Genomic DNA, 23,019 nt, shown 5'->3' with positions numbered 1-23,019 from the left:
GAAAATTTGGCTTTAATCCTACATGTCAAGAAATGTAAAGTGAAATTTGTTGCTGCTTTTTGTTTTACTCTCTCTGAAACACAAAGAAGGGTAACAAATTAGGGAATGTTTCCACGGAGAGGAAAAGGCTTTCTAATGGCTTCATCTGCTCTGAAATGCTTGTAAGAGCACAGGCAGCAGATATGGTAAATACAGTTTACAAATTAGCAGATGTCAGCAAATGACTGTTTTTGGAACAGTGTATTTCTGCAAACCCCCTCCCTTTTATTATGTACGGCCATCTACCTGGAAGTTAGTAAACAAGAAATTGCTCATCCAACAGCTGCCATTAAATAGTAACAACTGAGAAAACAAGCAGATATTTTATGGTTATTTCGTAGCAAGCTCTGCCTTAGGTAGTAAAGCAGATGAGAAGTGTGATGAGTCACTGTGAGACACTGGTGATGCTGCCTCATGTGCAAAACCTGATAGTCATATTTTGGACTGGAAAGAATTTTTCTCTTGGCATGTTGTCTAGCGTGTGATGATGAGGTACTATTTGCTTTGAAGTAATGAGAAGGAGAATTTCCTAGAATAAGGTAAACTAGTCTGAAATGCCTAATTTCTGCCAATGGTAGAGGGGCACAGAGATCAGTTTTGGGATCCCAGGTCTCCCAGGTAATCCAGTATCAATAACAAGGCCTCATCCTAAACCCACATTCTCTGCTGCATTGTGTATGATTGGTCCTGTGAAGTTATTATTTAAATGGTTAACTTTTAACCTTGGATACACACACGCAATTCTCCTAGTGAAGAGATTCATGCCTGTGTATTGGACCATGAAAATATGTTACAACTGAAGATGCCCCTTCTTCCTTAACAAAGAAATTAATTCTACAAACTCACTCCCTGATGCAGATAGATATACTATGTTCAAAGTGATCTTCAGATTTCTGTAGAAGAAATACAAGCAGAACAGAGCACTGAGATATACTGGTGTCCTACCTCTTTGACTGATCCTTACCATTGCTTGTGTTAGCACATTGCCTGGGAGTTCAGTACAGGATACTCTCTACAGTAACCTTTTCTCTTCTTGCATCTCCACTTATGATTTTGGAAAACACTTTTTTTAATCACCAGCAACAGCTGTAATTTCATGTGCTACTTCTGCCCAAGCTGCAAGTACTTCTCAGCGTTGTGGGGATATCAAAGACGCTTATGTACAAAGTAAGAAGCAGGATCCTAGATCAGAGAAGATACACTGAATTTTTAAAGAAAATCTTATCCATGAGTCAAGCAGAGCAAGAGGGAGAGAGACAGTGCTGCAAGAAGAATGACTGTCATGAAGCTAACTACTGCTGTCCTTACTCTGATTAAAGGAGTGCCTGAAGTCAATGGGTGTTTAGTCCGGCTCTGAAACCACAAATACGATGTTTAGAGGTGCTTAGCACCAACAGCTGACATTGATTTCCACTGGAATCCAGGAGGCTCAGTACTTTATAAACATTAGACTCCATGTTTTATCAAGGTTTTGTTCCTGTGAATAAATGAGTACTTAAAAAAGCTTTAGCATGACTTTCATCTGCTCTTTATAAGAGCACTCATTACCTACCTGCTTTGGAATATCTCTGATCTACATGCTTGACCAACAAGATCTAACAGAGGCAAAAAGGAGAATTGATGTTTTCTATAGATCAATACCCGTTAAATGTTTACAAGAGTACACCCAGCACCAGCATCTGCTACAATTATACCCCAGTCAGCTTTCCCACAGAGTGCCAAGGATTAAGAGAAACCTCTATTATGGCAGCCATCCTCGGAAAGCCCTCAGTACTAATACAGTCCAACAGAGAACACAACCAGGCCCATTCCCTTCCTGGGGACTTATCAATAAGTCAAAACCTTAACACAACACAAACTTCAGCACAAGCTTCCTCTCCAATTTTCACAGACATCAGAATTTGCTGCTTCTGCCAGGAATCCTTTCCTCAACTGGACCCACTGGGGGTCAACCTGTCAGCAGCAACTCCGTGTCTCGGTGCAGGGTTTAGCTCCTGTACTTAGAATAACTCACCAAAGTTACTCTGAAGGTAGGGAGAGGTCAGAGCCTGCTAACCACATACAGGCAGATGATCTCCAGCTGACCTGGAACAATCCTGCTGGCCAGGAGATGCAAGCAAGACATCACAGCAGCTCAGTTTACGCCATGACATTCTATCAACTTATTCCATGACACCCTATGCTATTTAAAAACAAAAGCGCAGATTCAAAATAAATTGCTCTGTGCTATATCAAAAATTGAAAATCACTTGATCTCTGACCTCATCATTCAATTTCTCTGGAAAAGCAGAAGACCATAAGCTCACTGAGTCTGCTACATCTAAATAACTCCTTCTACGGAGCCATGGTCTCTAAACTAGTAATGATAATAAGCCTAAAGAACTGCTATGGCATTTAAGCAAACTATTTTTATGGATTTTATGGAGTAATGGAGAATTATCAAAATTCTAGACTATTTTCATCGGTGCTGAAAAAGGCATCCATTAAAAATGTGCTAATTCAGCCATGGCCAAAAATACTAGAAAAGCTACAGCCCAACACCTGCAGGCCATAAAGGGAGAGTGGGTGGAAGAGGGAGAAGCAGTCCCAGGAGGTGAGAGCTACTTCTGAGTTAAGGCAGGAGTTATGTGGGAACCAACGCACACATGTGTGGCACCTCTTCCTCCCACACGCCCCATCCCCAGGTTCTAGTAGGTTAATGCGACTTTTTCCAGTGCTACAAACTGTGTAGCAAAAAGAAACAAAAGCAGGGATCACACCCCAAATTGTTTACCCTGGCCACACCACGTTGACTGGGAATAATATGTATGGATATAAAACCATACCAGAGTGGAAAGCTATGTTTCCAAATTAGACTGAAGATCAGACCAAGGTCATTAAGGCTTTTAAAAGTGATGTGATGGGTACATCACAATGTAAGTATTACCAGCTATCCTCAATGGCATGGGTGAAATAAGCCCAGCAAAACTTTTAACAACCTTCATGCGATGTATATGGGTCTAATGCACGTATAGTCAACAGACATGGGCAGTATCACCAACTGTCCCCCTAGACAGAGAAAAATCAGGCGAGGGCATGATATGTGCAGCCGCAATCAATCATGACCAACATTCCTTCCGAATGAGAGTCTCTAACTTCAATCATCCTTCCCCAGTTCCGTTACTCACATTTCAGCAAACCCTGATAATGATTAAAATAATAAAAAAAAAAGATGAGTGGAAAGCATGTAATTAATGAAAAAGTCAGGAATATGTGAAAGCTGCTTTATCACAGCTGTAAAGCATGGGTGCCTGGGAACACGGAGTGTAAATGCAGGAGTGGTGGGTATCACGCAGGTACATCCAAAAGGACTGCATGCCACACCACAAGCTAAAGGGCAGCGAGTGGCACAGAGTCAGATTTCATTGCTACAGGATACTGAAAATATTGTAATGTGTGTATTAATAATTAATTTGGCATAGTAATAGCAATTTTACTGTAAAATGGAGACGTGTGACTATTACTGGAGCCTGTGGGGAAACAAAGATAAATGTCCTTCCCCAAATCTCACATCATCCAATAACTGGATCAGGAATATGATCCAGGACTGCGGACACCTTTCTCTGCTGCAGCCACTAGATCACATTACCACAGGCAGAGAGTCCTCTGAGAGTTAGAGGTCACCTTCTGTACGAAGCAGAAAAGGGAGAGCCTGTTAGATGGAAGGAAAGGAGAAAAGCACGGCTGGGACAGCACGGCAAAGCTCCACCGAAGAGGGGAGCTAGTTACTCTCCAGAAATAGACAGGGCTGAACACTAAGGACACAAGAGTTATTGCAGGTAAAAGTAAACTCTGGCACAAGAACTGTCAATTAAATGTTCATGGATAAATTTATGCTGGAGATGAGAAGGAACCTCACTTACATCCTTACTTGAAAGTGGGAGGATGAGGGCCACAGAGGAGGGGAGAAAGATGGAAAACCCCATACCTTCCATAGACAAGACCTGATTTTTTTTTTTTTTTTAAATGAGATTTCTAGGATATGACTCCAGCAATAACAAGAAATCTTATTTATCAGTAAGAAGCACAGAAGGGTTTCATAGACAACAATAGCTCTACATCAACCAGACAATGTCTTTCTGTTCTATGTTGCTCTGCAACTGAAGAATTGTTATCAACATGCACAGAGGTCTTTCACTTCGCACTTCTCTTTTCTTTATCGTTCCTTCCTTCTTTTCTCACACCCATTACAAGTCCCAGGAGGTTCAAAGCCCCTGCAGGTTTGCCACCACTTTGGTCCTGTCCAACATGTGATATTTGTCCACATTTCTTTGAACAGCCATGGGGTTGAAAAGCTTGCAGTTCTCCAGGAATATTGAAAAAAAAAAAAAAAAAAAAAAAGGCTTTCAGGCCAGGTTAGACCATGCCCCATGCCCAAACTCCACATCACACAAACTACCTGTGAATGGTGTTTTAATCTACCTCTAATTTGTGATAGCATCACTATCACATGGACTTAGCGTGGTAGTCACTATACTGACACAAGCTAAAAAAGGCCATCTCCCTTCCAGAGAAACCAAAGCATAATTAGGGATACATCAATATTTACATCAGGCAAGGATAAGGGTGCAAAGAGCTCTCTGCTGAAGACTTGGTTGTAACCACTAGACCAGCAGTGAAGAAAATGGGGGTTGCTGGACAAAATGCCAGGGGTCCTGGCTGATCAGTAGCAATTGGAACAATTAAATGTAAGGCTCACTTTTCAACACAGAAGCGTTTTCAAAGGCAGCAGGTTTAAAATGCCAGCAGAGTGCCACATTGTCTGTACTGTACTCTTATTTTTAACCGTCTGCGGCTCCATCTTCCTACATTCACTTTCCTCCTGAGGCTTCCACACCTTTAGTTTCCCCATTGCTACGGCCTCCCAACCTGTTTCCTCCTCAGATGAAGCGCTCACCCTTTGCTCTTCTTCCTCCCTGCTGCCTCTCTCAGCACACACCCTCTGCAGAGCTCATTAGTGCCTTTGCTTCAAGAAGCACATCTTTGTGGGTGACTCCTGAGTCCTTATCTTGAGTTGTGCCCCAGTTATCAGGCAGGTGTGATCAATAAGAAGGACGACTGGAGCTGGGCTGAGGACCCACAGTGCAGCAGCAGAGAGTCTATGGGATCAATTCTGGTGTGGGAGAAAGAAGGTGTGACAGGAAGGGTAAGCCAGCTGCAGCATCCTTATCTTCAGGGCAGAGCTGCTGTGTCTGCAATGCATTTTAAGGCTTATACACATCAAGAATGGAAATAATCCATATTTATATAGGGTACGGTCAGACAGCTCGTTCCTGATGGGATGCTCCCTGCCTCCTGTCTTGCAGTACCCCACTTGCTACTCAGTCACTTTACAGGTCCCCCAGAGGACCTTTCTGTCAACATGGCAGCAGCTTCCCTACCCTTCCTTCATCCACACTTGTCAACAGTTCAGTTCTTTTTGTTTTCCCCTTTCCTTCCCATTTATTAATTCTGCCTGCCCTTGTGAGAGAAAAATGAGGAGACTCTTACCAAATGCTCTCCCTGGCCCTCCTTCATACTAAGATTTCTCCTTAAGTGCTGAGCTCCAGACTGGTCTCAGCTGTTCCTCTCTGCCCTCCCTGTACCTCATGTCAAGAATGTATTCTGCAAAAATGTCGCCCGCTTTTCTGCCTCTTTGTAACTCCCAGTAACTTTCCTGGAGGTGTACTTTCAGTTCCTCTTGCCCCTTCTTCCACCGCCTCCTGCGCACACTGCATTTATTGTATTGCCACCTTTGTGTTTTGTTCTCATTCCTACCTTACTGTCTTCTTTTGTGTAGTATTTTCTGCTTGACAAATATCCATCTACTACATACAACCTCTCTCCTCACAAAAGACAGGCTCCCATAGGTTATACAAACAGGTTATAAGCAGAGATTTTATGTGCCCAAAAGCACGTCCATTTTTCCTGACTCTGACTGTTAGTCTAATATAAACGTTGCCTCTGCTGACAAAACTTTGCCCTCTTAAATCCTTGATCATCCACACAGTTTCTTCCTCAGAGCACATCTCCTGCAATGATTACCTGGGAGATGGTCCTCTACCTTCAGCTGATGCATCTCAACTCTCCAGGTGACACATCTCATGTCAGAGAGGAGTCCTTTGCAAACGGAAACTCTCTCTTCCCTGATCCTGGGGTAAATGCTAGTTTTTAACAAGTAACACAGAAAACCTTATTGCAATGGACCACCTGTGTATTTTCACTAAATTCAGAAAAAACCCACAACTATTCTATAAGAAGTTTTAAGGCTGGTTTGAAAGATAAACAATCCCCCCTGACAGGTCATATTTTCAAGAGGGACGGTGAAATAATATGACAAGGGTGGTGATTAACTCTCACCACAAAGGAAAATGTTGAGTTGATGTAGGTGGCATATAAAATCCCCCACTCTCTTTATGAGTCAGGTAAGCTGCCAGAAAGTGGAGGTGGAATCTGTGGGATGGAGCTGTTTAGCCAGTTAGTAGTATGCATTTTGAAAGACAAAAAAAAAAAAGTTTAATTATTAAATCAGATTTTTTTAAACTAAGAGTCTTATTTAAACAGCAAAATCTAACATTTGCCCTCGATCCCAAATGATGCTGTTTGTAGTCAGTGATAGTCAAGGGGAAATATTATTAAACAACTCCACCCCCACCCCCTGAGGTTAATGTCACATTTTTGGGTTATGCATCTGTTCTTCCAACTCCCACCCAGTGCATATGATCCTACAGTCACAGCTCTCTCCTCTCCCTCTGGTCTCAGAAAAAAAGGGAAGCTGACGAGCTGAGATCCCAGTCTTGCCCCACACAGAGCCCTTTTCAGAGGCAAAGCTTAGCTCTGATGAGGAGAAAAGCATTACTCTCCCAATTGCTGCACAAAAGTGGCTTAACTAATATAGAAACCAACACAACTGGCAAAAAAGAAAAGCATTTTCTGGGGTCTTATTTTGGATCAGTCCAGGATTCAAGGAATAATTCAAACAGATGACGGTGTCCCTTATCTAAAAATCATAGACTTTTCATTAGAAAAACCAGAAATGTAGAAATGTGAAGAAAATAGCATCAGTTCCTTGGGTTCAGGGGGCTTACAATCCTGCTCTGGTACGGTCAGTGGGAGCACAATAACTGCTCTGTTCGCCATGCAGCCTGTGCGAACTGCTTTCTCAAGTCCACTTCTGAATTCAGGAACATTTCCCACATACTTAATTCTTCAGTCTACCCAATACATGTGTTTGAGGGTGGGCAGGAGCAGCGTATTTCAGGTGCTAAGCAATGGATGCAACAGGATCAGACTGTCAGCATGAGTCATTTCTTTGTTTCTGTTGGAGAATGGCAGATCTGGAGTGGAGTTATACGTATGTATATGTATGTACACACACACACATATATATATGTGTAAATGTAAGTCAGGAGAAAGGAAGTAGGACAATGACCAAAGGAACCATGTGGAGAAAAAAAATCTCAAGAGGAAGGTAGAGTGAGGCAGTGAACTGAAGTGAGATGTCAGAAAGGAGACAGAAGGACAGGGCATAAATACTGGGACAGATGAGAAGAAGTAAAAAGATGGAAGAAGGAGAGGGTATAGGAAAGGGGAGAAAAGGCATGAGTGGACAAAAAGCAAAAAGAGAAGGGGGAAGGTAAAGTAACCAGCACAATGTTTGGCAAGACAGAAACACCGAAGCATAAGACACAGAGAAGACAGAAGTGGAGTGTCATAAGAAGAAAGAAAAACCTTGCACAGCAGAGATGTGAAATAAGCAGCTGGAGAAAAAAAAAACACCTGCCAGAACAGCACTTCTGAGAGCCACGGGTGAGAGGCGCTGCTGTGCCAACGAGGGGCAGTCAAGCCCTGGGAAGTGACAGGCTAAACCCGAAGAGAACAAAGGATGAGGCCAGGAAAAGACAAATGATACCACTGTACTAGGTTGCTGCCTTTTATCTAAACCAGAGATCATGAAGGTCACTGAAACTGCCACTTAGATCTTACACCTGCAACTTAAAAAAATCCCTTATTTTTTCCAATACAATCATTCTTTCTCCTTCTTCTCTCCCAATGTTGGATTAAATTAATTACTGTACAGACCACAGTTATACCTCCCTGTCAGGGAAGAAAACCCCAGACACCATTATGCCTAGAGCAGACCTTGTTCTCTGTCTCCCTTTGCATATAGAGGCTTCTGTAGAAATGTTTCATTAGATAAAGATAGATTTCCTGCAGCTCCAAAATTACCGTAATGGAGTTGGGTATCATCAGCAGGATGAGGAAGGAAACAGGGAAAAAAAGCTTTTTTTGTGTTTATAATTAGGAAATCTTACCAGTATAGAGGGAAAAAATTGTTGCTAGTAAATAATCTGTCACTCCTTTGCACACTGAATAACAGGAACAAAAGAGGAGGGTGTGGGAAATACATTCATATGATCAAATTCTTTGTTATTAACACATGTTCAATGTAATAAAAACATAATCGGGAAAATAACACACTGTAACACAAATACTATGGGAGCTATAGAGTAAAAACCCCAGGAAGATCAAACAGTGTTTCCAGGGTAGCACCAGTCTGAGAAACCAGAGCTTTATTAGTAGTAACGGGAGCAACATATGGAGATGAATGAAACTGTGTTTGTAAATGTGATATGCAATTGCACACTCTCGCTTGGCGTTCCTTTTTCACAATCTGACTCAGCCTCCACATGGCTCCACTCCCCCATCTTTTGATTCATAAATTCTGGATCTCAAAAAATAAAGAGTTACAAAGCCGGCATGCAAAGGGCACAAGATGACGTGAAATACGAGGCCGCTGGCGAGCGCAGGCCGGGCCGTCAGTCACCACCCTGCAAACGGACAAACCTGCCGGAGCGAAGGCGCGGAGCCAGGGCCAGCCCCTCCAGGGGCTCGCCCGCCGGCGGGGGCCGCGCAGCAGACCGCGGCTCGCCGCCGCTGCGCTAGAGGCTCGCACGGAGGCAGCCAAATCCGCTCCAGAATTGCGTAACACCGCTGACGCTGCGCGGCAGCCGCTCCGTTAGGCAGTCCCTGCCTCGCCAAGCCCAGAAGGTGGGACATGAGGAATGAGAAATAAAAGGGTTTCTGACGGCACACGCTCCCTCCAGTTCTGAAGCTATGAAAAAGAGACCAGGGTTAACGACAAGCAGTGCAAAACACAACGCACAGTGTGGGAGCGATGCTGTGCAGCCCTATAGGCTTACTAAATAATTATCCCGTACGCCGTGTCGACACAGAGGTGCCTATGCGGAGGAATGTCCCCTTCCTTCCCTGCGGGCCTGTTTCCCCAGCGTGTGCGTGCCGAGGCCGCAGCCGGCCAGCCCGGCCCGCGGGCACCACCGGCCCGCCGCAGCCGGTGCCACAGCGCGGCCCCCAGCAGGTACCGGGGCCGGACGGCGGCCCCCAGCCCCGCCGCCGCCTCGCCCAGGCTCGCGTACGGGCTTCGCCTTCAGCCCGCGGCTAACCGGAGCGCGGTTCGCTCCGGTGGTACGGACCCCTAACGACTGCAGCGAAGCACGGGCAAAGCTACCGCCGTGCCTGTGTATCTGTCGAGCCCGCAGCACGGCGAAGCCCTCCTGATCCTGCTGGGCTGAGGGTCCGGCCGCAGCACACGCCTCCGCTCCCCGCACACAGCGCCACGGTACAGGCTGTGTAAGAACAGCACACTCGGACAGCGCGATCCCCGCTGCGGGCTACCCCGGTGTGCGATGCGTATGGCAGAGGGCAGCACGGGCTGCACCGCCAACAGCCAGCACAGTATGGAGGATCTTGCCTGCTAGGCGTCTCGACCTCTTCGCAGGCGAGCTCCAGGCGCCGCCGCGGCGCAGGGCAGGTGCACGCCGGGCACGGCGGCGGCGGCGGGGCTGGGGGGGTTGCTCGTTGCCGCTCCGCGCAGAGCCTGCGGACGCCGCGCCGGGCGGACCGCGGGACCCGGGGCCGGGCTGCGGCCGGCGGGGCGCCTCGCTCTGCGCCGCCGCCGCCGCGCTCCTGCAGGCCGCACCGCCCGTGGGGCCGCCCATAGGCCGCCCCGCCGGCCCCGCCCGCCCCCGCCTCTGCGGGCTCCCGCCGCGGGGCCGCCGGGGGCGGGGCGGGCGCGCGGCGCGGCCCCGGCGAGCGGCTCGGGCGCTGCGGCGGCGGCGGCGGCGGCTGCGCAGGGCGCTCGGCACGGCCTCGGCGGCGGCGGCGGACGGGCACCTGCTGCCGCCCTCGCCCGCAGCGGGCAGGGGCGCCGCGCTTTGTCCGGGGCTGAGCGGGCACGCCCGGCCCCGGCGGCGCCCGGCCCGGCCCGGCCCAGCGCAGCGCAGCGACCGGCGGCTCTCGGGGCGTCGCCTGGCTCCGGCGGCCTGGGCACCGCGGGGAGCGTGAATGAGAGTTTGCTCCGATTTACGAGCAGGGTGAGTGCCCTGCCGGGCCGCCTCTCGGGAGGGGGGGAGTAATAATAATTTTATTTTATTTCTTTTGTCGAGCCTTCCCGCCCGCAGCCCGGTGCTGACCTCCCCGGGCCGCGGCGGCGGGGACCCGCCGGCCCCGCGGCGGGGGGACGGATGCGCCCATCACTCTGGGGCAGGGCTGCGTGTGGGGCGCGGTGCCGCCCGCCGGGCCGGCCAAGGCAGAGCTCGCCGCCCTCCCGGGACGGGCACCTCCGGGAGGGGGTTGCTGCCCCCATTCCCTCCGTCGCCTTTTGTTCGGCTCTGCCGGAGCTGGCGGGGGGAGCCACGGGGGAGCTCAGCCGGTGGCTCAGCCTTTCTGGGCCTTCATCCGTTTGCGGGAAACAGGAGACCGTCCCCGTGGGCGCTGGAGTGTCCGACTGCTCCCCTCCCGGGGCGGGGGAGCAGCTCTGCGCCCCTCCAGCGCGGAGGAGCCGTCCTGGGCGGCGGGGACAGGTGGGCATCGCCGCCGCCGCCCGGGTGGGACGCGGAGCCGGGAGTCACGGGCTGTAGTGAAGGCAGCGAGGCAGGGCGGCGGTGAGCCCGGTAAAGGTCACATCGCTACGTACCAGCGCAGCCCGCCCTGGCTGGTCTCCCGAGTTGTTGTCGGCTTTGGGAACCGTGTGGCGGCTGCTGGTGCGCTGCTCCTGCCAGACCTGCTCCTCGCCTTCACGCCGCTGTGCGTTTGGCTTTGATCGTGGTGGTGTTCCCTACGGCTGCTCGCAGGGATCTCCCTTGGCGAGGGGGGAGCAGTGGGAGCTGCAGCGCACCTCTCCTTTACCTCTTCCCGCCCCGCGGCCGGGGCGGCATCTGGGTGACATCTGATTTGGAAATAAGACCTGGGAACGTTGTTTCTCTTGTGGTGTTTACTTCTTGAGCTTTGGCTAAGCCTGGCTGAATTAGGGGCGGGCCGCGTGTCCGTATTAAATAGTAGCCAGCAATGTACTGATCCCTCAAAGCCTGCAGTGTCTGGGTGCATCTTGATGTGGAGCGATGAGGCACGGGAGTGTTGGAGGAGTAGGAGCGGAGAAATGCTGCTGGAGAGCTTACTTTCAAGGACACTGACAGGATGGCAGAGCCTTGGTGCCGGGTAAATGGCTGTTTTGCAGTCCAAGCTGTCAATCTGGACTCCTTCAGAAAAGGTCTGATAGGTTTGCACATATTTCGTGGGCCTCCTGTGTGCTTCTGTGGATCATCACTGGGCTTAAACGCATGTATGGGGTAAATGGGAAAATGACAACTTTTTGTTGTGTTTTCATGTCATGCTTCGTTACTGCAGCTGCAGAGTTTTAGATCGAGTAGATGTGGTACTGTTACGCTTGTGTGAATGTGGAATGAGTGATTGACAAGTTCTTGGGTATTGCATTTCCAGTGGTGGTTGAGATGTGTGTGTGGAGGGGAAATATTTAATAAAGTAGGGATCCCAGGTGCCTGTGCTTGGCGTTACCTGACGGTATCCTCTTGTAGTTTTTAACATGTGAAAAGTAGTTTCATCCCTCAGAATTAGAGATGTGAGCTGCCTTAAACCTTTTTTTTTTTTTTTTTTTTAAATGCCATATCTAGTTATTCAAAAAGGGAAGGCTTTTTTTTGGTCCTAGTCTGTGTTCTTCTGAAGCTGACACTTAAGCTACTACCTGTGAAACTGATAAAATATGAAATGAGTCGATGGTGTTATGATACCAAATTGTACAAAACCCCCTGAAATCCAGAGTTATGTTTCACTGTTTTTCGTATGGTGGCCACAAGTATGTTTGGCTCATCCTTCTGCCATAATAAAGGTGTTTTTGGGCTGAGATGCCAGACTGAATTGAAGATGAGCCATGTCATGTTTCCAGCTCTGCAGGTAAGCTCTTGGAGATGGTTTTGGCCAGTGGCAGGTGGGACTAACCTGAGCTAAAGTGTCAGACTGGTGGGTTTGGGTTTTTTTCTCTTTTAACAATGACACTAGTGAGACCTGGTCTGCTCAGTGTGTCCTGTCTCGGGCGGTGACTGCTGAGCGGTGCGGGGGAGGCTGCTGCTGCGTGAATGTACATGTGTTGCTCCTTGGCGTGGTATGGCGTCTGCTCTGGGGGAAGGCATCACCCAGGCTTTGACTTCCCCCCTGCCCGCCTTGCCAGCATCGCTGTGGTCTGGTGACCTGACGTCAGCACCTGTGGGGGAGAGGGAGGAATTAAGGGCAGCAGCTCGGAAAAGCCTGTCCTGGCTCTGCTCTTTGGTGGGACCTGTTTTTGGAGAGACTGCAGGGGGGAAATCCTGATTGAGGAGGCAAAATCAGGGGACTGACAAACAGCCGTGCTGTCTTCCTGACTGGAAACTGATTCCTGGTGATCTACAGAAGGTAGCCACCAATGCAGAAGCTGTTCCCTGGCCCTAATCCTTCTCCTCCTCCTGGCGTGTGACACTCAAAGCTTGTAGGAACTGAAGCTTGTTATAAGAGTGGATAACTGAGGCAATATTTAATGCTAAAGAGATTCAATATTGTTTGAGACCTGAGGAAAACCCCCAACTTCAATATTTTATTTTGGTAAGGGAACTTCTGCATTGTCTGAGAAATGATTAGTGCTGCTGTTAAAGATCAGGTATACTTCTAGGGTATGGAACATTGTCTGTGGGTACATATGATGTCCATACATGTGATACCACATATATGTGTTGTGTTTTCAGCGTCGTTCTGATGTTTGAGTATTCAATCCTTAATACAGAGACTTCAAAGTTAAGGAGAAGCATTAACTGTAACCCTCAAAGCGATGACAGATCTGTTGGAAAATTGACAACGACCCTGTTTCACCTCATTTTGTCTGCTGAAAAGTCATGCTTTGCTTTTTGACTCAGTCACCACCAAATCCATAGGGATTCTTGAAGATAGGAGACCGTGTTTTGTGTAACATATGGTCCTATTAACAGTTTTATGGTGAATATCTTTTTATTTAAGGAGTAATAGATCACATTTCCTCATGTTTTGCTTCTTATAGGTCTGGAAAATAAATGCTGTTCAGGAATGCTTGAGTCAAGGGCAACATGTACCTTGCTGAATTTTTTGGGTTAAAGCTGTGTAGCTATTCAATGGCTTGTCCTGGTCTCTTCCTCTCTCTCCTTACCCCCCAGTGTTTATCAGGCTTAGCAGTGATACTCTAACTTTGAAGTCCCCAGAGCCCTGGGTATTACCAAAATACTGCAGTATTATGGGCAGAGAATTCTGCCATCCCAAACTGGAGTCTGTCTTGTCCAAACCTGACCGTGTTAGGCACATACAATTTTCTAGCTTTAACCTGTAACACTGTTTCCTTTTCTTTCCTACATAGGTTTTTCTCAGCTAAATAGCTACATGTCGGTGTCCATGCTAGGAGGAGAGATGACGTCCTCTAACGTGTTATTTTCATGACAAAGAGTTTTGTCAGAGGGAGAGCTTTTGACAGTAAGTGCTTAATCAGGGTCTTCCAGAAGAGATTCTCTCTCTGCCCACTGCTCTGGCCTTGCATGGTGGCTGGTTAATCCATGAAATAATCTGTGCACAGAAATACAGCCGTCAAACGTAGCTTTTGGGTGGTGATGTTAGGTGCTTCCAGGGTTTATGTGTTTTGATCTTTCAAGTTTCTGAACAAATGCAAGTCTTCTCTTTTCATCTTGTGGTCATTGTCATTGATGCGACACACACACACTCACTCAGAGTTAGGCCTTTTCCTAGGAGGTTAGAATTTATTAAAACGGTTATAGTTTAGTGCTCTTTTTTTTTGTTATGACATAAGAAAGTGAAGTAAGGAATCTTTGAAGCCATTTCAGACTTCATAAATATTAACAGGCTCTGCAGTCTTCACAGAGAGTAAGTTCTGGATGTTTTTTCTTCACCTTAATAGTACAGTTTCTTTTGCGCAGTAAATCTTCTTGCCTTGGCTAAACTGAAAGAGCAGTTATCGGATGCAAACCAAAAATACTCTATTTGAGGTTAGGAGCACTCTTGCTGGTTTTCCCCTCCTCTCCTTAACACCCAGTCTTTTCTCCTGGTGCATGCCCTGGTAGCAGTAAGTTTAATTCCATTTCAAGACCAACTCTTCAGAGGTGCTTAAATGATTGAAGATGTACTTTTTGCTTCTGAAAATAGTGGAAGGTAAAGATTCCTAACGTGTTCAGTTGCATTTAAAAGTCCTTTCTATTTGCATCTTGGGTCATCATATGTGTTCAATACTTGCTTGTGTTAATGAGGAAAAAACTTGCTGGCAGTATTTTCTAAATGTGCCTTGAAAATACTTAAAATTGTCTCTTTTAGTTTGAAAGTTGTATCTGTATCTTAATGGAGGCTGAAATTCTGTTTAGTTGCAACTTCTAACAAATCCTGAGTTAACGCAGCAAGTTCTTTGTGGTGGTCTGTGAAGAACACATCGCCTGGTCTAGATGTGCATGTTAACAGGAATGCATCAGATGCTGTAAAACTTGTTCTAGGTGTCTCATCAGTGACTGAAGAGAACTAGTCTTTTTATTTCACAGAATCACAGAGTGGTTGATGTTGGAAGGGACCTCTGGAGGTCATCTGGTCCAACCCCCTGCTCAAGCAGGGCTGCATAGAGCCAGTTACCCAGGCCCATGTCCAAACTACTTTTGAATACCTCCAAGGATGGAGACTCCACAACCTCCCTGGGCAACCTGTGGCAGTGCTCAGTGAATCCCACAGTGAAAAGATGTTTCCTGATGTTCAGAGGGAACCTCCTGTGTTTCAGTTTGTGCCCATTGCTTCTGGTCCTGTCACTGGGCACCACTGAGAAGAGCCCGGCTCCGTCCTCTTTGTGTTCTCCCTTCAGGTGTTTATATACATGGGTGAGATCTCCCCCTTGAGCCTTGTCTTCTCCAGGCTGAACAGTCCCAGCTGCATCAGCCTTTCCTTGCAGGAGCAATGCTCTAGTACCTTCGTGGTCCTCTCCAGTATGTCCATGTCTCTCTTTTATTGGGGGCCCCAGAACTGGACACAGTACTCCAGCTGTGGCCTCACATTTCCCAGAATGCTGTAAAAATAAGAAACTTCTAAAGTAAATTTTGAGCATGTTTTTTTAGGATGCAGGTCGGAGAGGTCACTTTGGTGCTTTAAGTCACTGATGCAGCTTCTCTGAGTACTTTAGCTCTTCCACAGGAGCTGATGATCCTTATTAAAAACCCCCAAACGCTTCTGCGTTTTCCTGATCTCATTAATGCAGGCTTTGACAACTCTCTTGACCGGTGATTAAGGAATTTATGACTAGGTTTGCTGGCCACACGTGCCTAATAAGTGTAATCATTAGATGCTGAGTCACATGGGTATGTGTGTTTCTTGGGGTGTGTTCATACAGACACTGTCTGAAACAGAGCTTGTTTCAGTTTTGTGTGAATGCTTGCTTACGTTTGTGAGGGCACATCCTGGCTGCGGGCTGGTTTGGTTCTGCAGCAGCCATGCCATGCTGTGTTGTACTCTGTTGGGGCTGTCCTGCCTGCTCCGTGGGCACTTTATACATTACTGTGTTTCCCTTGTGATATACCTGAACGTGAGCATATGTCTATAAACCAAACCAAGTGAAGTTTGGATGCTTTCTTATCTTACCTCATCTGTTTTGTGTGCTCATATAGATAACTCTGTAGCCGATGTGAAATACAGAATTTGTAAACAGGGATTTTATTTTTAGGTCAACACTTCAGGTGCAGAATAAAAATTTTAGTGTAATGCTGGTAACACTGCTCCTAGACAGGAGGGAGACAGGAGAAAGAAGGCGTAAAACACAAAACATCACTTTGTCCATGGGATTCTCATCAAGCTCTGTGGGAGGGGGCACTCTAATTCCTTGACAATTGTGTGTCCCCACCTGTATATCTAGGTGTATGTAGTTGGCTAAGATTTTTTTTTTTTTTAAGGTTCTTAAAGAATATGGCAGAATTATGTGGAAAAAGCAGTTAGCAGTTGCTTGCCTTCTCTATCTACAAATACAATGGTTAATAGACGCATTTTAAATTTCCGTAGTACTCCAATGAAAGTAACTGCACAGCATGAGAGGTCTATACTTATCTTAATTAAAGCGAACAAAGCTATGCGCTCCATGCTGGCCTGATGTATGCAATTAGTGACTGAGTGCAATTAGTTTCCAACCGCTAAAACTGTCTTATCAGAGCTCTCGATAGGACTGTCAGCAGTTTGTATTAGTATGTGGCATTACTAATGCTTGGCATTTTTTACTGTGCTGTAAAAGCCACTTGTTCCTTCAATATTCATTTCAGGTATCAGGTTACTTATATACAGAACACTTCAAATTCAGTGGATTTGGAAACTAACCAATTCTCAGAGACTGAAAATTAATACCAGGTTTTTCAATGAAGGATACACAAGCATCTTCAGATGCTCAAAGCAGGGTTTCTTTCATAACCTGAAGTTTATCATTAGCTTAGATTTTGAAAAGTGGCTTCTTCAAGTTAGAAAGGTGTGTGCAAAAGATAAATTCTTAAAAGAGTTTTAGCTCTAGAGAAGAGAGTTTTAGCTCTAGAGCTACCTTCAGAAAAAAGTCCTCCAGCCTCTCACTGTGGATTTTACTACCTAAGGCTCCGTGTTCCTTCTATGTTCAGGAAATGGTTTGCGTGTTTTTCTTCCCCTCTGTCTGGATCTCATCTCTGAATTCCTGGGTATGCACAGTAACTTCGTTTTAGAATGACTTGCTGCACTCTTCAAGGTTAACAGCATGTTGTAATTCCTGGGGAGGTGTAGCAGGGCTACAGAGAGATGTGTGGATTTATAACCGTCAGCAGTATTTAAGCAGTGTCACAGCCATAGGGATGAGGAAATGTGAAGCCTCTAGAGAAGGATCTCTTAAAACGTAGTTTGAAGGCCATGCATAGTCCATGATGCTGCGTTATGAGCCTGACATTTTCCATTTTGCTTTCAATGGAGCCAGGTGAAATCTGTAGCTATACAGCTTCAGGGTCCCTCCTAGTTGTGTTAGGACTGATGTGGGTGTCTAAACCCTGTAATTTACTCCAGATCTGAGTCTAGGGAACTGTATAGTTGTGTCCTTTGGGCACAAGCTGCTTCCCCAGACACTCCTGTAGTGGTGGGACCACTACCAGTAGTAGGCTTTGGACCACTACCAGTAGCAGCTTTTGTTCCAGGGACAACATGCTGCCAGAAACTGTGTGAGTTTATGCTTTCTGGGTTGGCTGGAGAGGGTGGCATACCCAATTTGAGCCTTAGAGATCTGCACAGCAGAGAAGAGACCAGTCTGAAAATATCCATAACCCCATTCTGGGAGCGAAGGGAACAGTAGCCTAGGCTCTAAGCATTTTGTAAGATGCACAACTATTGCAACAAGATGCTATGTTGCAACAGGAGAAAAATAGCATGTTCAGCACCCGAAGATGAAATGCTCTGTACCTTTACTGTGATATTCCTTGCACTTACATGGCCCTCAATGAACATGACTTTGGCTACTTGATTCAAAATCAAACTGGAAGATGATCTGCAGTCTGGGATCCTATCTCTGAGCTCACTTTTGTGTTTGGGGCTTTCTTCATCTTTCCACTTGCTCAACTTTTCCCTTGTGGGACAGGGAGTAATGCCAAGGGAGTTGCTTGCACATACTGTCCTTGAAGATCCTGTCTGCTTCCTCTTGCTGCGAGTAGCTGAGAGGTTTGATTCCCAGCAGCTGCCATCCTATCTGCGTGGGGCAAAGGTAGCTGTGAAGCGTGGGACCTGAGAGCAGCAAAACATCCAAAGCATTTTCATGTGACTAATATTGGGGTGACTTTGGACTGTGATCATCAGATAATAGTAAAAACCAGCTTCATAAACTACTAACTCTTGCATCAGCTTGCAAGTATCATGTCATCGGAAGGCGTAGCAATAAGTGGAGTCTGTGTAACTATGTTCTTTATGTAGACTGACTTTTCAAAGAATGAAACCGCTTCTAGGCATTATTCCAGTTTGATGAACTTTATAATTCTTTCCCCTTCTGCAGTGCTTTTATCCAAGATCTTCATGCTCCTCTTAAAGGCTAATCTACAAAGCAACCCAAAAGGCATCACTGAGTGTCATTTTTTGCGTAAAACCCTGCACGGTCTTAGCAGCTCTGTGGAATCACCTGGGGTTGCACAATGAGGAATGTCTTTCCCAACAAGCCATGAGTGTCTGGCTGGACACACTGGTCCTTTTAAGAGAACTGCCAGCTGCTACAGGGTTCTGTGCTCACAAGATTTTGTTCAGTTGCAAGAGCTTCCTGGAAACTTGCAGTAATTAAAAATAATGTCAAGAGTTTGCAAAACACTGCAGAAATGAGGACTGTGGTCTCTCCCAGATTATCTTGAGCTAGCCCTGTTTTCCTTCAGAGAAATGTTCTGAATATGAAGCTTGTGATGCTTGTAAAAAGGTCTGGGCCTATTTTGAAGGATTTTGTCTTCCCTCCCTAGAAGAGTTGCTTATGGGACTGATGAGTGTATGCACATTCAACAGCTCTTATTTTTACTGTCAGTTATGGGAATAACCAGCCAGAGTGGGATAGTTCTGACTTCCCCAGAAAACTGTATTAGGAAACATTTTTACAGCAAATACACTTTTTCTAAGGTTACTTCTGCTTCTTTGCTGTTTCTTCCAGTAGCAACCGTTCCCCAGTTTGAGGGCTCTGCCAACGACGGTTTCCTCTAATGCTGGATCATTTATCCCTCTACAACCACACATTGAAAACAAGTGAGGCACAAATACCATTTCTTGGAATATTTTACAGGAGGAATGTAGAGCTGACTTTGCTTAGCAGTTTGAATTTGCCTGGTGAAGCTCTCTGGCCCTTGGCAGTCCTCTGTTATAGCAGAGCAGGGACAGCATATGCTTTTTTGAATAAGAAACAATGACTGGCATTTTCAGTTCAGTTTTCCTGGTGGAATGCAAGCCTGGCGGTGTGCAGTGTCTGCTTCGGATGTCACTTGGATGCATACAGCTATCTTGGTTGGAGACTATGGGATCTATTCAAAACTCATTTTCTGTTTTGTTGTTAATACTTTGAAATGGCATAAATATTTTTTTCTTTAGAGATAATCTTTAAGTATTAAGCTATTGTCTGTGAGTCATTAGTCTACTGTTGGTGACAATTTGTTGTCTTTGTTAAATCATGGAAAATCTTTCCGTGTGGTTTGTCTTCCTTATTTTCTGAAGCAAACTACTACTGTTTGTTTTACCCTGACGGTAGCTTTTTTCTCAGCTGGCAAAAAGTTCATCGTAATATCTGAGAGCTAATGTAGAAGTACAGCAGACCTTAGTCATTGCACAAAAAATTTCATGTGTGTATTTAACGGTCAAACAATTGTGTTAGATGGGTTTTGGAAACACTACATGGTCTGACACAAAAAAGTGTCTGCTTTAAAAGTGATCATTTGCTTTTTTTTTTACTTTCTCCTCCCTTTTCAAAAGCTCCAGCTGAACAAAGTGTGGCAGTTACATAGGCTGGTGTTTTCTAGAGCTTTTTGTAATTCAGCAATTTAATTACTATGAAGTTAATACTGCATTCTTGTAGAAGTCAGAAGAAAAGTAGGTAAAACCAGATATACTTACTGGAAACACTATGAAGAGGTTGGACCTTGACTGTCTGACCACAGATTGCTCGTTATCTGAAATGGAAGACGAGAAACTGTTTTTAGGAAGCAGATGCATCGCTGGTGTTACCAAACCATGGAGGAAATGCCACACGCCAACACTGGGAGTAGATTAGCTACAAGCATGCAGATTTTCTTTCTCACAACTTGATAGTAATTTGAAATAACTTCTTTTTAAATAGAGACTAACCAGTAGGTTCGACTCTTAAAGTAAAAGTTTTTTGCAAAATGCGGTCATAACTAGTAATATGAGTATTGTCGTTGAGGTGTGGGAGAGAGCTCTCTGCCTGGCAAGGTGGAAAGGAAATCTAACCTGGTAGCCAGTCCGCTAAAGAAAACACGTTTAAAGGTATTAAATTGTGTGAGGTTCAGTAGTTCTGTCACTCCTGAAGAGTGACAACTTCTTCTGTCTCCCATGTGCTTTTGTTTGCACCCTTGTGTTGTAACACCAGTATGAAGTGGTCTGACCTCTTCTGTAGCCTCGTTAACTTACATACCAATTCCAAAGACACATACGTGAGCTCTTAGTCAAAGGTCTTAGGGCTGGTTATGCACGAATCGGACCCAGCTTTCTGATCTTACTTTTTGATGTGATTCCTGGGCACCCAGAAACCTTTACACTTACTGGAAAACAGTCTTCTAATTTAGAAAAACTTACTTTGTGGGCTGTGTGGCTGCCTTTTCTGAAGAAGAAGTTGTAGCAGGGTGTGTTTTTTAGTCTGCTTGTTGCCATGCAGCTCTTGAAGGCGTGATGCTTCTGGTATGCTGTGGGGCATCAAAGTCGAGTACAGCAATAAAACCCCAGAACAGTCCTTGATTAAAACGTCTGTTTAGTTTCTGAAGATTTTGTACTATCCAATAAATAGAAGGGTTTGGCAGGAATATCAGTAGGATATGAACTATCCCTTCATTGTGTATTTACTACTTTTCTTTTCACCCTAAAGACAGCCCGTCCCTGTTTCTTGTCATCTTCCATGACTTAGGTCTTAGAACAGACTCCCATTTACAGCCATCCAAGTCCCTGCTCAGGTTTAGTCAACTTGCCTACATCCTGCAGCTGGATGAAGGCCCCAGATGCCTACAATGAAGAAATCCAAAGATGTCATCTTTTTCTGTTATGTTTTGATTTTTCCTTCAGCAAATTTGATACTCTGTAGTTTGCTTTTGAGCACATATGGGAGCCTCTTGGAATCATTAAGATATTGAAGAATAATGTGACACAATTTATTTTTTTTAACATTTATGGCAATTATGTTAATGAATCAGAGGTTAGTGGGAGTTCAGTGCTAGCTGATGATTCGATCATGTCCTGCAGTCTTCAGCATGCTTCTGTCATTAATGCAAAAAGTCTGGGAATTCCAAGTTCCCATGATCTTGAGAGGCTGTAGCTGTTAAAGTATTTGTGTAGTGTAAACAAAAGGCTTGATATCCCTAAACCAGAATTTGAGCCTGATTTGGTACTTAAATGTTTAGGATCCTTCTTGAAAAGTGAAATCCATAGTTTAGTTTTTAAAATTCCAAGATTTAAGTATGTGAATATTAATGAAGTAATTGGGAATAAGTTAGAGCTGGAAGAAGTCCTGGTTAAGAGACTGACAGAAGTCTCAAAAATGTTGCTCTCTGCATTCATTTCTATTTCTTCCCTCAGATTTATAGGGAGTTTTTGGTAGGTCTTTTGGAGGTCTGTGGGCAGTCTCTGGGCTTCAGCTGCTGACGTGGCCTCTCAATTTTGCCGTGAGGCAACACTGGCTTCTCTCTGGCTTTGACTTGGAAAACAAAATAATTTCTTAGGAGTGGCTGAACGAAGAAAGGTGGTATCTCTACAGAAATCTCTTCTGTAAACTTGGGAAGCTTTGAAATGGGCACAGCTGAAGTGCTTTTATGGTGGCTTGTGGGGCAGAGGGGTGCATGCAAGGAATAATGCTCCCTGCCCCTTCCTTCCCCACCCCAACCATAACTGCTCAGAAAGATACACTGTGTGTTCATGGCTCTTTTTCTTAAAGTAGTTTGACCTTTGGACCTTTATCATTGCTAACTGAAGTGTCATCATGGCATAAATAAACCTGTCAGCTCAAGTAGTGTAATTCTGGCCCTCATCCCAGTCTTAGAGGCAGATGTAAATGCCATCCTGTAGCTAGCTGGCTTTTAAGTTGCTCAGTCTGATTGAAATCATGACTGAAATAATCTTATTTCTTCTCCCTTGGTTTCTTCACTTCGTTACTAAACTCCGTCCTGCTATCTTTGTGTTAATTTAAATCTATTTCAAGTCTGAAGGCTCAGCAGTATGCCAGGTTGCTATTTACTGTCGTTGGGTTTGTATCATCTTAGCAGCCTGACAGGCTTCGCAGTATATTTGTGACATTTTGAGATGAGAAAATACTTTGCTTTGAAATAGAGCACGCAAAAAGTAGGGTAGATCAGACTGCTTGTACAGGCTTGGTTAATAAACCAAAGAGCTGATCCATTAAGTGCAAACACCATTGGGTTAATAGGTTACCCCATCTTTGGAATCAAAAAAGCAAACTGGCAGGGTTTTTTTTTTCCTGCCTCTTCCTTGTGTCCAGTACATCTCGTTTTGAAATGTGGTGGAAACCTTAGTAATATGGCTCTATCAAGAGAGGAGCTGGCTTCTCTTGGGAGGAATGCCACTTAACATGTAACTATACTTCCGTGATGCTGCCAACAGCAGGCTTCCCCTCGGGAGAGGAGGGGAGCTGGGTATGTTGATGTGCCATGGTTTATTTAAAGACTTGTTCTAAGATACGTTGTTCTAGTTGTTTCAAGCAGCTTCAAAAATGTTGTTAACTCCTGTGTGTAATTTCTTTTTTTGTCACCTGCAGTTATAGGCAATAGGATATAACAAGCATCATTAAAATGTTAATTTCCTGCAAATATCGCCAAATTAGTAAGAACTGGGCTAGTTCTTACTATGGTAATAGCCTCAGCTGGCTGG

The sequence above is a fragment of the Leptosomus discolor genome, chromosome 1, assembly GCF_034619465.1.
Source record: "Leptosomus discolor isolate bLepDis1 chromosome 1, bLepDis1.hap2, whole genome shotgun sequence".
Taxonomy (NCBI): Eukaryota; Metazoa; Chordata; class Aves; order Leptosomiformes; family Leptosomidae; genus Leptosomus; species Leptosomus discolor.
The sequence above is the reverse complement of the archived record's forward strand: the minus strand, read 5'-3'. Positions refer to the sequence as shown.